The sequence below is a fragment of the Tenebrio molitor genome, chromosome 4 (genome assembly GCF_963966145.1).
Source record: "Tenebrio molitor chromosome 4, icTenMoli1.1, whole genome shotgun sequence".
NCBI classification, from domain to species: Eukaryota; Metazoa; Arthropoda; class Insecta; order Coleoptera; family Tenebrionidae; genus Tenebrio; species Tenebrio molitor.
Window position 1 is genome coordinate 14,090,202 of NC_091049.1, and position 13,820 is coordinate 14,104,021.

The following is a 13,820-nucleotide window of genomic DNA, read 5'->3' on the forward strand; positions in this document are numbered from 1 at the left end:
ATTGGACAATTGTTTGACACTTAAAAAATCAGCAATTATATCACGTTTATAACAGCTATAAATTGAATTTTAAAAGTTATGTTATGTTATATTTTTGACTATGTTATGCTATATATATACGGAACTATAAATCTTGCTTAACCGACACACAAGTTACGAAGTTGATGTGAAATGCAATTCAAAGTGTATACAGGAATACAATTCCAAGTCTACACAAGTAGAAAATTTAAGATATCACTGCAAAGTTATAAATGTTAAATTGAAAAGATTTACAGAAAAGTACAACTGTGTATGTAAATTAAAAGACCTCTGTTGTGAGTAGCCCTGTATATTAAGTTAGTTAATTAATTCTACGGCGCAAGGTTGGCAGAATAAGAAAGAGAGCGTCTGTCAATGTGGCGTCCCACAAAATGTGTGTTTAGTTCCTTATATTGTGTATTTCGAACAATAAACCTTGTTCAATCAATGGAGTTGTATTTCGTCGGATAAAGACATAACAACCTCGAAGTTGAGAATAAAAAAAACTCAAAATATTTGAAATTGACAGAGAATATATCCGAACGCGTCGAGAACAATGATGAAAGGTATTCGTGAATAGTTATTTGTATAGCAAGGCTACGAAATCCTACTTTGACGAACCGAGAGAAAAATTGTCGTCAAGGCCGCTTTGCGGCCGAGACAAGACAATCTCGAGGTCGTCAAAGGATTTCGTAGCCGAGGTGTACACAACATTTTGTGTGCAACCCGAAAATTTGTAATTATAAAATGAACAAGTAAAATTTCCTTCACTGTCAATAAAAATAAAGTCGGCCTACATGTCGCCATGTCGCTATGGAAACGACATAAATAAAACAATTCATTTTGAGAAAAATTGGAAAAATGTCGCAAAAAAATTACAACGTTTTTGTTCCGTCTACTTCCCCAGATTGTGCAGTGTCCAATTTAATACCAGAAAAGTCCAAACGGCAGTACGATAAGTGTTACAATGACTTTAAAGAACGGTGTAATAAAAATAATGTGAAAACGGTGTCGGAGAATGTTGTTTTGGCTTATTTAATGGAACAATCAAAAACTGTGAAAAGTTCAACTTTATGGAGTACATATTCAATGTTGAAGCTCACGCTGAACATACGGGATGGCATTGGTGTTACGAAGTTTCTGAAATTGGTACCTTTTTTGAAAAAAAGTCAGTTGGTTATCAGGTGAAAAAGTGTAAGGTATTGACACGAGACCAGATCAATTTGCTGTATAATCTGCCCTTTTTTTAGGTCATTTTAATCATGGGAATAAAAGGAGCCATGCGAAGAGACGATGACGAACTAACCAAAATGTCTATCGATGACATCAAGGATGAACATTCTGTATTAATAGTGGCCGTTCCTGACACAAAAACTGACATAAAACGAACTTTTACTGTCACCAATCCAGAATTTGTAAGATTATACCGCAAATATGGAGCTCTTGTTCCGTGTACTCATCCAGAGTTAAAAAAAGATTATAAATTGTGCAGTGTCGCATTTGAAACCTGAAAAATCGAAACAGCAATATAAAAAATGTTACAGTGACTTTGAGACTGATGTAACAAGAAGAATGTGAAAACCCTGTCGGATAATGTTGCATTGGCTTACCTATTTACTGGAATTTATTTATTTATTTATTTATTGACAGGTAAACGTTAAATTCTGTTATAAGTTTTAGGTTATTTTAATCGTGGAAATATCAGATGCCGTGCGAAGAGACAAATAAACCAAAATGTCTGTTGATGCCATTCATGATTCAGGATATGTTACTACTTACTAGTTACTAGATATTTCCCTTTTTGACCGGTGGAAAATTAACCTAATTCATATGTGTCTGTTCTAGATCGATCTTTTTTACCGACTCGTCAATACGTCAATCATCGAATCATCAGGCGACCACTCCATTTGAAATTGGCGGGAACTTCAAACCGGATGAAAATTCTGTACTAATAGCGGCCGTTCCTGACACAAAAACTGGCATAAATCAAACTTTAACTGTACCCAATCCAGATTTTGTAAGATCACACCGCAAATATAGAGATAGATATGTTGTAATTGTGATAATAAATAAATATTGAAATGACTTTTACTTTTACGGCCGTCGTCAAGGCAACGGCTGCGAAATTCAATTTCGCGGCCTGCTCTAGGCACGCGAAGTGCTCATTTCGCGTACGGTTGCACACAAAATTTATTTTGCGTCAAAATGACAAAATAGGAAAATGACCTAACAAAATAAACACGTTATGTGATTGTGATTGAATAATTGCAATTCACTGTTATATTTTGTTTTCATTTCGCTAACAGGTGCAGTCAGTTAAGGGTAGATTTTTTGAGGTTAGCGGAATTAATTGCTCCATTGAAAATCCGAGCTTTATTACAGCCGTAATAAGCGAACCGCCGTTCAGATTTAGTAGACCATGCACTATGAAAACAACAACGCTACCTATCGGATTTCACTCAAATCACTCCCTAAATACTCCTGGAGTAGTTTTTGAGTCTATAGGGTATACACATTTTAAAATTTTTGTTCGCATTTCAAATAGAGAGAATATCTATGTAATAGAATTCTTTGAAACTGAAATCTTCCATTTACTTTTTGTTTACACTTATACTACCAAAGAAAATTTAGCTCAGGTATCTAACTAATCCACACGTTGAATACAAAATTTTAGTAATAGTACGAAGAAGCAGAAGAATTGAATTGGATCATGATGATAAAGAATGTTGTTGTCGTTGCCAAAATTCCTAGTACCGTCGATCTGTCGATGTGGAAAAACCTTGCCGCCGAAAATTTGGGAAAATTATCCCGAAGAAAATCCGTGAACCAATATAGGTCTCGTTTCTCTTCACTCGTCAGATTACCCAAATTCCATCTGAGTCTACACGAAATCTCCAAAAGATCTTCCGCCTCCTTGACTATATTATCACAGAGGAAGATCAAGTAGACGGTGCTAACCTTGAGGAAAGCAATGGTCACGTTTGGTGTAACAAATTGTACAAATCACTTACAAAATCAAAAACAAGATTCATTATGTCTGCTATAATGCATTTCACGATGAACATCTCGTCTAGATTAGAGATTGTTATGAAGAGGTAGTCTAGATAGTTGAGCAAGTGCAAAAATGTAAACGTCAAAATCAGAGTAACCAACCAACCAAACATTCCATTAAAAATATTCACCGTGTCCTTGAGAACCTCGATAAAATATTTTATCCTTCGCAGTACGACCACAATACGTTGAGTCTTGGACTTGGCCGTCAACGATCTCAGCTGTTGAGACAAACTGTGATACTTGCCTGCTATCATCTTGAGAATGACGTAAAGAATCAACTTTTGTAGACACTTGGCATACATGAGTATCATGGTACACGAAAACTCTCTAAAGTACCTAACTCCTTGTAGTTCGTACCAGGAGAATGTAGTGAAACCCATGACTACAATATAGATCCCATTTCCCACCAGAAAAGTGGTGTAGTTCTTCATGCTGCGAACACTGTTGTCATACAAGTGAATTAATTTTAAATTCTTCATCAGTTTAAACCAGTGGTCTCTCTTTCGGAACGTCACATCTGTCACAGCCGTTACATAAATGCTCAACAAAGCTATGTCTGTTAGAAGACATACGATCATTTTGATGTGGATGTACGGAGTGTAGAAATTTTTGCAAGATATGCAATTAAACATCCAAATTGTGAGCGTTGATAACATTAACATTGCCCAGATTTTCTGCAAATGGGTGATGGATTTCACGTCAACGGTCGAGGGACTGAGTGCGAACAATTTTCCCACATTGAAAAGGATTTGCATTTGTTGGAGACACATTTCTAGTAAGTTCAAAAGCGTATTGATTAATTGTACCAAGTAGAACATAGTTTAATAACAGCAAATGCTTATACCCACTTAGCCAAATTAAATACAAATAACTGAATATTTATTTTCTACCAGCCATTTTACCATAAAGACAGCACTCACTGATTCACCTCGAAGAATTTATGTTAAATAGGAGTTTACTATCAGTTTGATACAATTTGTTAAAACATACTTTTTAAAAGCGCACCTAGTTGAAATTAAATGAAACCTAATGGAAAAAATTAATGAAATTAAGGAGCCGGAAACACAAATGTGATTTTTCTTTAATGAAGATTTAAGTAATCGTTTTCATTTCAAATTGCTCTATTTCTCCACATTTAAATTCTTGTTTGTGTTTCAAATAAAGAAAAAAAATCTATTCAAAATAGGAAGAAGCAGAAGCATTGAACTGGATCATGACAATTAGAAACATTGTCGTCGTTCCCCAAAATTCCCAATACCGTCGATCTATCAATATGGAAAAACCTTGCCGCTGTAACCTACCTGAGGGGATGGTCCACTGCCTCGGCATCAGTCGTAGGGCAATTCTTGTATTGGGGGGTTCCTTCTCGCCAAAAATGGGCGCTTTAGCCCGTTACACTACCCCTCTCCTCAAATAAAAAAATTTGAACTTGTTCATATTTTTTTTTCAGAGCAATACTCAACAGGCGGTAATCGTTTCCGAGCGTTTTGGTATATATCGTTTACCAGGCGTCCTTACGGAAGTCAAAATAAGTAGTGTTTATTTCGGTAAAGTGTCCTAAATCGGTGAGATGTCATAATCGGTAATGGTCACACGTTCGGATTGGATAATAGATACTTTATATAATTTCCGCGATAGTGATTTTTAGTCCTCATCAGATGGTTCATAGTTTGACGTGTCAGACGACGTAGCTTATGAATCAGATAAATCTTCGTCTGAACCGAAATATGGTTTCAGGTCCTGGACGTGCCATCTACCTGCGTTAGACCCGTCTTCATTTTGAAGTTCGTACACGATAGGTGAAACTTTGCGCGTGATTTGACAAAGAACGTAGCGAGGTGCTAACTTCGCGGAGTAACCTCTCGCCTGATCCGAAAGAACTTTGTTTCTGCGCCAAACTTTCTGACCGACTTCAAATCGAATATCCCGCCTATCCAGGTTGTACCTGTCAGAGTATCGAACATAGGCGCGGTGAAGTTTGTGGCGAACTTCATTAAAAATGATCTTGAGGCTTGTGAGTTCCGCGGCGTAACAATTTCTGTCACCCGGTGAAATTTCGACGTCCTCTACGATAGGGTCGACGGTACCATAGTAGTTGCCGCTTAGGGGTACATGGCGTCCAAAGTTTAAAAATGTGGGTGTGTAGCCCGTGATTTTGTGGCGTGCGGTGTTGATTGCTTGTTGAATTTTTTGGATTTCACCATCCCAAGTATCATGTGACTGTACATAGCTCCTGATGGCGGTGCCGACACTTCGGTGTGTTCTCTCAACAAAATTCACTTGCGGGTGATACCGTGCATTGAACCAAATTGATTGTACCCGATATTTCGCCGCGAGATCTCGAAGGGCGCGACCGGCAAATTGCGTGCCGTTGTCACAGAGTATGAACTGTGGGACACCAAAAACTAGCAAGACTTGATTTTCAAGGAAGCGTACCATTTGCGAAGCACTTGCCTTCTTTAGTGGCAACAAGACCACATACTTTGTAAACCAGTCGCTTATGGCAACCAAATATTTATTACCTAGGCGAGACTTGGGGAATGGGCCCATAAAATCAATCGGGATGACTTGCCACGGGAACCGTACATTCTTTTCTCTTCCCATTAAACCCAGTTTGCCGGTAAAGCTTGGTTTTTGCTCACCGCAAGTCCGACAAGATTTTACGTATTTGGTGACCTCCTTGGTTATCTTCGGCCAATAATAGTTTTCCCGTACGCGACTCAACGTTTTGAAGATGCCAAAATGTGAAGCTGTAGGGTGGTCGTGACACTCGAGCAAAACTTGTTGTCTCTGCTCTGCCGGGACGTATAATTTCCACTCGCGAACATTTGCTTCAAACGGAATTCTGGCCGGAATGTACTTGTAAATTAGATCGTCTTCGATTTTCCACTGGGGATAACGGTCTGGATCTGCCTGAATTTTTTCTTTGAGACTGTTGTAATACGCGTCAGTCGTGTTTGGGTCGATATCTATTAGACAGATATTTTTTGGTACTTCTCCGCGGGAAATTGGTTGAAGAAAAGCGCGCGAAAGGGCGTCTGGTACTCGTTGATAAGCACCTTTGCGATAAATAATGTCAAAATCAAACTGCTGTAATTTTAGAGACCATCTAGCCAAGCGACCAGAGGGGTTCGACATTTTACTCAGGTACCTCAATGAACTGTGGTCCGTTACAACCGTGAATTTGACGCCTTCCACGTAAGCTCTGAATTTTTCTATGGCAAAAATTACAGCTAAGGCTTCCCTTTCCCCAACGCTATAGTTTCTTTCCGTTTTGCTCAAGGTGCGACTGGCGTACGCGATAACATGTTCGGCGCCGTCTTGTATTTGCGTTAAGGCTGCACCGATTCCGTACCCGGAGGCATCACATTGAATCGTAAATGGAAGAGAAAAATCTGGTGATGATAAAATTGGGGCGGAAACAAGAGCTTTCTTCAAGGTTTCGAATGCTTGAAGAGCGGCAGGGTCTAAATTTATTGGCAACTTTTTACCTTTGTTTTTCAAAAAGTTATTTAATGGGGCGGCAATTGAAGAGAACTGCGGGATGAATCTGCGATACCACGAGCATAGGCCTAGGAATCTTTTTAGTTCCGTAGAATTGGTCGGAATCGGGTAGTTTGTCACCGCTGCAATTTTTTCCGGATCGGTCTTTAAGCCATTCTTGTCGACAACGAAGCCTAGATAATGAAGAGATTCGCGAAAAAATTTGCATTCAAGTTTAAGGTTAAGTTTGCGTCAGATAATCGTCGGTTCACCTCTTTTAGTAACTGTACGTGCTCTTCGAAAGTTCTGGAACAAATTATTATGTCGTCTAAAAAAACGAAGACATTCGGTTCGAGTTCTGGGCCGAGTATCCTATCCATTAACCTTTGTTGGGTTTGTGCTGCGTTAGAGAGACCATACGGCATTCTGCAGAAATGAAAAAGTCCACATCCCGGAACTGAGAATGCTGTTTTTTCGCGCGACGATTTTTCGAGGGGTATTTGCCAGAAAGCACTTTTTAGATCTAAGCTACTAATATATCTGGAGTCGCGTAACATACTAAGTATCCTATCTACCAAGGGAAGCGGATAAGAATCCTTTTTAGTGATTGCATTGAGCTTTCTTCCGTCAAAACAAAAACGTGGCGAACCGTCGCTTTTCGTTACTATCAAAACCGGTGAGTTCCATTCGCTATAGGAAGGTTCGACAACTCCTAGTTCACGCATCTTGTTTAATTCCTTTTTGAGAATATTTAGTACATATGGTGACATAGGGTACTGTCTAGTCTTGAACGGTTTTGCGTCTCCGGTGTCTATAAAATGTTCAATTTTGTCTGTAAGTCCTAGGGGTCTGTTCGCGTTAAGTTGCTCAAGGTGTGTTAACAAGTCTTTTGCTATTTCACTCTGATCGTCAGTTAGGGGTGCTAAACCATGTGTTTTTGAATTAGACTGTTCTGTCCCGGTATTGTCAATTGAACTTATTTGGTGATTAGAAGTTTTTACAAGCCACTTGTTATCTTTTTTTCTAACAGAAAGCGACAACAAGTCGAAAAAATCAGATCCGAAAATAAAGTTGTTTGGAAAACTTGGCACTAAATAGAAGGGTACTTCACGAATGCAAGAATCAATCTCGATTAGTAGGTACACTACTCCGGCAACTGTGTGAATGGTCGCGTCAACCGTGGCGAGTTTACTGACGTGGGGTACTTGCACAGAGACTCCTAAAGAATCAATGAAGGGAATACCTTTACTGCCTATTACTGAATGACAAGCACCAGTGTCTAGTAATCCTGAAATTGACTTTCCATACACTTTTGCGGAAATATACGGGCGGTTATCTTTACGATCTCTCGTTATTGCAAAATTTTCCGGGCTATTCTCTTGACAAGGCGGTAACTTTGGTGGAGAAAGAAAGAAATGCTTAATTTTGTTGAGCCAAGCCTTCCATTCCGTTATGGTAGGTCGCCGAGAAGATAGCAGTAGTGAGGTCTCCTCGGTAGAGTTCCTCACTGCTGATTCACGTTTTTTGAACACGCGTCGCAGGAATTTGTGGTTTTACCTTTCTTGCCACACCGAAAGCAGAAAATTTTCCTTTTCGCGGAACACTGACTGTACACATGACCCGACGTGTCGCAATTCCAACAAACAAGGTTCGATATTTTCGCGTTATTTTTGTCGGTTTTGCTCCCTGAAGTCGCGGTAATTTCGGAAACGTGCAGCTGCGGATTTCTGTTTTTGACTGCGGAAGGTATGCGTTTTTTAGCCTCGTAGGCGTCGTCTATTTTCTGGCACAACTCGATTAATCGGTCTGTTGAGGTAATGTTTTCAAGTGCTAACGCTGAGATGTAGTGAGGACATAGATTCCGTCGAATGATTTTTAATCTGTCGATTTCGGGCGGTGTTTTTGACAAACGAGTGAACATATTGTTCATGAGTGCGACATAAATGGCTGGTGATTCATCACGAGTTTGATAACGCGACTTTATTTCGTCTAAGAGTCTTTCGTCATAGTCCGGTGGGAGGAAATTTTTCTTTAAGAGTTTGACGAGAGATTGCCAGTCTCCTATACCATCTCTGACAGCGCGGTACCACGTGAGAGCGGGTTCTTCAAATAAGTCGTACGCGGAGCGAAATAATTCTTCTTCCGTTAGTCCTCTAGCTACCATTAGGTCATTTGCCTTTTCCAAAAATGCCGGTAAATTCGTTTTACCATTAAAAGATAAGCCCCATTTGTAAACTGGAACTGGTTTAGAAGTTCTGCTCGAAAGAAACGATTGACTTGGCTCGTTGATCATTGTCGAGTTTAAGATCTGTGAGCGATTGGCGTTAGTGAGGTTTATTTTATCTAGCAAGTCCGATTCAAGCTCTCAACATGTGGCGAATGATGTACTTTTGATTTCGTCCACTGGCTTAGAAGTAGCAGTAGATTCCGGGAAGCGTAGGATTCTGTCGATAATATAGGCCAACTGACTTTTTATCTTACGTATTTCGTGTGTATTTTCCGGGTCTACTAAAGCAACAATTGCGGTAGTTATGTCTTCGAGAGTTTTCTTTATAATAGCCTCTTCGGTGTCGGGTTTGAATTTTGGGTCTACAATTTGTTTTATTTGACGTCCCGATAACGCACGCGTCAATACTTTGACTTTACTGTCCCGATCGTCACGAGGTTTTAATTTTCTAATCCGTAACTCATAGTCTAATTGTTCATCTGAGAGATATGCCGGCTCGATAGAGTATTGCTGTGAAGACGTCATTTTTTGTGAAGTTAATTCAGTTGAAAAAGGAGAAACAATGTTTTTGGTAGTGTTCGGCAAAAATTGAGATAACGAAATCTGCGAAAAACTAAAATTTTTTCTCGTCAAAGTCGATCCCCAACACGTTATTGCGCCGAAATTGTGGCTGCCTCAAATTTGAAAATTTGACAAACAAAACTTGTCAAGCCCCACGTTGGACAGCGCCAAAATTTGTGTAACCTACCTGAGGGGATGGTCCACTGCCTCGGCATCAGTCGTAGGGCAATTCTTGTATTGGGGGGTTCCTTCTCGACAAAAATAGGGCGCCACGGATTTGGTTGAAAAAAAGATTTAAAATTTTGACTCTGGGCCCAAATCCGAAAGCCTCAGAGGAAAATTCCGGCAACTCAATGATACAAACGCATTTAAAAAAAACGTGTATTGATAAAAAATGGAAAAATGAACATGAAAAAAGTAATTGGAGTTGTAAAAAATAAAATTGAGTTAATTTAGCAAGCCGCTACCATTAGAAAGTAAAAATTAAATTTAATTCGGTTTTTGACTCGAGAAATTGTCCTATATTGGAGCGCGTGGCCACGTGTCGTACAGGGCGTTGATTTACTTGCAAAATATTTGACTGGTCCGAGCAAACAATCGCGCGTAGTAGCTAGCCCTTCACAATTTTTTTCGCAAGTTGTTTTATAAAAATCCAGCGCACTTGCGCGTCAACTAGGTAGCAGATTAACGGAACAAAGCGTCCGTTCCTGATGATAATTGTCCGCAAAGAATGAAAAGCTCTGACCGTAGTTGCTGCGGTGGTGGTCGCTGCCGGAAGCTGGACTCCGGGACTCCGGTAAGGGTGGCTTTTGGCGGGGGTGGATGCGCCTGCGCGGAGCGTTGTGAGTTGCTCGCCTCAAGGATCCGGCGGTAGCTCCTGTAGGACACGGACTTGCCTCTGGAGAGTCCGGGACACGAAGACGTTATTTTGCGGTAGGTCGAAGATAATTTGCGAGAATGACGAGATAAGAAAAAAAAGGCCTGAGCTTTTACTCTGGCCTTTCGGGAATTTGTTCTGCGAGATGTCCAGTCGTGGATTTCTCGACTGCGGCAGCGAGATTATAGCAGCTTCTTCCCTTTTGCGGCACTTGACGGTAATTCGACGGTGCGTTCACTACGTAAACAAGCTTGGTGTACACGCAAAACGGGAAGAGAGCAAAAATCTCTTATCTCTGCCTTTTATTAACTCGGTGTTTTTGTTAATTCCACGTGAAATTGAGTGGGCCAATGGTGTACTGCCGTATGCTGCGGTCGCAGGAAAAGTGGGGTGTTAGATTTTTATGAGAGAAGACAGTTGACAGACCAAAATAAACAAAGAAGTGAGGTTTAGTTTAATGAAATTGATGGAAAGTGGAGAAATCAGCAAACCTTTGCTCGCTGAGTCACACGTGGAGGACAATGGGCATTTAAATCGAACTAGTTTCGCCCACGGACTAGTTCGCGGCACGAAGGAACGAAGGCACTCAAATTGAGGCTCACGGTGCCCGAGCGTGGGCCCCCAGGGTAAAGTTGAAAGGAACAAGGTGGCTAAACTACCCTGCTAGTAAAGCTGTTTCCGTAGGTGACTGTGGAATTTGGTTCTGACTTTCGGAAGACTCTTACTTCCCCTAAATCACGAAGGGTGGCGATATTCTTCAGCCCTTCACCACAGGGCGATGAAGATGAGGAACTTTATAAAAAAAATGCGGGAATGAAAGAGGTTGATGGTGTGATTATATCAAGTATCCATCGAATTACCGGAAATGAGTATTTTAAACAATTATTTCTGAGGCAGAGTCAAAACTGTTTTTCAGCACGTAGCGCAAAGGAACCCTCAACACAAAAATCACGACTTTGGGATTTTTTTGCCAAAAATGGGCGCTTTAGCCCGTTACACCGCAGAAAATTTGGGAAAATTATCCAAAATAAAATCCGTGAACCGATACAGATCTGGCTCCTCTTCATGTGTCAGGTTGTTCAAGTTCCACCTCAGTTTACGCGAGATCTCCAAGAGATCTTCCGCCTGTTTGACTACATCATCACAGAGGGAGATCAAATAGACAGTGGTAACCTTGAATCAGAATATATCAAATTTGCGGTAATCGATACACACATCACTTACAAAATAAAAACTGTTACTGTTAATTATGAACATCTTATCTAGATTAACGATTGTTATGAACGAATAGTCTAGATAGTTGAGCAAGTGCAAAATTGTGAACGTCAGAATAAGAGTAATGGGCCAACCAAAAATGCCATTAAAGATATTCACCGTGTCCTTGAGAACCTCGATAAAATATTTCATCCCTCGCAGGACGGCCACAATTTGTTGTGTGTTGGACTTGTCCATCAACGATCTCAGCTGCTGACACAAACTGTGATACTTGTCTGCTATCATATTCAGAATAACGTAAAGAATAAACTTTTGTAAATATTTAGTGTAAATGAGTGCCATAGTACATGAAAACTCTCTAAAAAATCTAACTCCTCGGAGGTCATACCAAGTGAATGTTGTAAAACTCATGATTACAAAATAAATTCCATGTCCCATCAGAAAGGTTGTGCAGTTCTTCATTCTCCGACCTCTGTTGTCACACAAGTGAATAATTTTCAAATTCTTCATCAGTCTAAACCAGTGGTCTTTCTTTCGAAACAACACATCTATCACACCAGTTACATAAATGCTCAGCAAAACTATGTCTGTTAGAAGAGACACAATCATTTTGATGTGGATGTATTGAGTGTAGAAATTTTTATAAGATATAGAATCAATCATCCAAATTGTGAGCGTTGATAACATTATCATTGCGTGGACTTTCTGCAACTGGGAGATGGGTTTGACCTCGACGGTCGAGGGACTGAGTGCGAAAAATTTTCCAACATTGAAAAGGATTTGCATTTGTTGGAGACACATTTCTACCAAGTTGAAAAGCGTATTGCTTAACTACATCAAGTAGAACATAGTTTAATTATAGCAAAAGCTTAAACCCAACTTAACTAAATTAAATACAAACAAAAATTGTGTATATTTCCCAGCAGACATTTTACCATAGAGACATCACTCTAAACACCTAACAAAACATCTAAATCAATCAGATACATTGATCCAAATATCAAATGTAAAAAATTCTGGAATATTCTGGAATATTAACGTTTGATAAAACACTTTCCAAAAAATGCTGCAATAACATTGGTATCCAATCAGATCCTTGAGAACACCCCCCTTAGCTTTAATATGAATTTAAGTTACTTCTAAACTGTACCATCACAATCATCATGTTTATCACAGCCCACAGACTCAACTTTTTGACGGGAAAAAATCTCGCTGCCGTAATTTTTGGCATGTGCTTAGAGAGCAAATCGCTCAAATCCTCCAAGCCTTCTTTCGTCTCGTGACAAGAACAACACCATTCCAACTTGTAACACAAATTAACAATTTTCAAAGCTTCGCCCTCCAGTGAGTCACACTTGAAAATCAATATGGCGGTAGTGGCTCGTGTAAGCGACTATCAAAATCAGAGGCCAACCGAAGATGTCGTTGAAGACGTCGACGCTGTCGTTTAGGAGATGCACCATATACGCGGCTTTGTCCAAAGTGGTTTTTGAAAATGGCCAGGTGGAAAGGAATATGTTGATTTGCTTGTACTTCAAGAGCAGCAGATCCACTATTTCCCAAAGGAGTAGACCGTAGATTACCAGACAGTATGTTTGGAAAAACACCACTAAGATGTTTGAGAAGAAAGTCAACCCGATGGCGTCTACCCAGAAGTAACCTTGATAGATCCACACAATTACAACAACAGCATTAGGTATACAACAGGAAGCTTGTATAATCCGGCGTTTTCCCATTGGAAAACTTTGAAAGAGGTTAGATTGTTCAACAGCTTCGTCAATTTGGTCTTCTTGTTGCAGACCATGTTAACAATTAAGATCCAATTGGTATCCAACAAACTCAGATCCGACAAAAGGTTCACGATAATTTTGAAGTGAATGTGATTGAGATAAAAGCCTCTGCAAACCAAACCAGCTACGGCAAATAACGTGAGAGAAATTATCACCAATGACGTGTAAAGCTTCTCGTTGAAAATAGGTTTAGCATCAGATGACCACGGTGTCAATGCCAAAAAATTTGACACAGCTACTTTTAGCTGCAAACGCTTGAAACTCATCGTGATGTACGTTCGCCTACGTACAGTTGTGTAATTAAAATTTCGAGCAGTATTGTCATTTTCACACTGTAAACTCTAAAACAACCTTTATGTTCGTATAACCCCATTTTTTACTCTTGTCATGTTTTTGTCATTTTGATTTATTTAAATTAACATAATAAATAGTGATTTGTAGCATAATAACGGGTAGGCAGCAGGTGGAAGCGATGATTTAATACACTCAGTGCAATTAACTGAAAACTCAAAATTCAAAAACTGACTGCGTGACTGACACAGAAAAGTTTAATTTTTTAATGTCAGTCATGATGACAGTAAAAGGTGGTTTACAG

At 39.7% G+C, this 13,820-nt stretch overlaps 1 long non-coding RNA gene across 1 annotated transcript; it reads left to right on the plus strand.

The window, feature by feature from the left end:
* Window positions 1–630: 630 nt before the first annotated feature.
* LOC138129645 (uncharacterized) lies at window positions 631–2,103 on the plus strand. The gene is made up of 2 exons (XR_011159298.1): window positions 631–1,799; window positions 1,864–2,103. It is a non-coding gene; the product is annotated as an uncharacterized lncRNA (long non-coding RNA).
* Window positions 2,104–13,820: the final 11,717 nt, after the last annotated feature.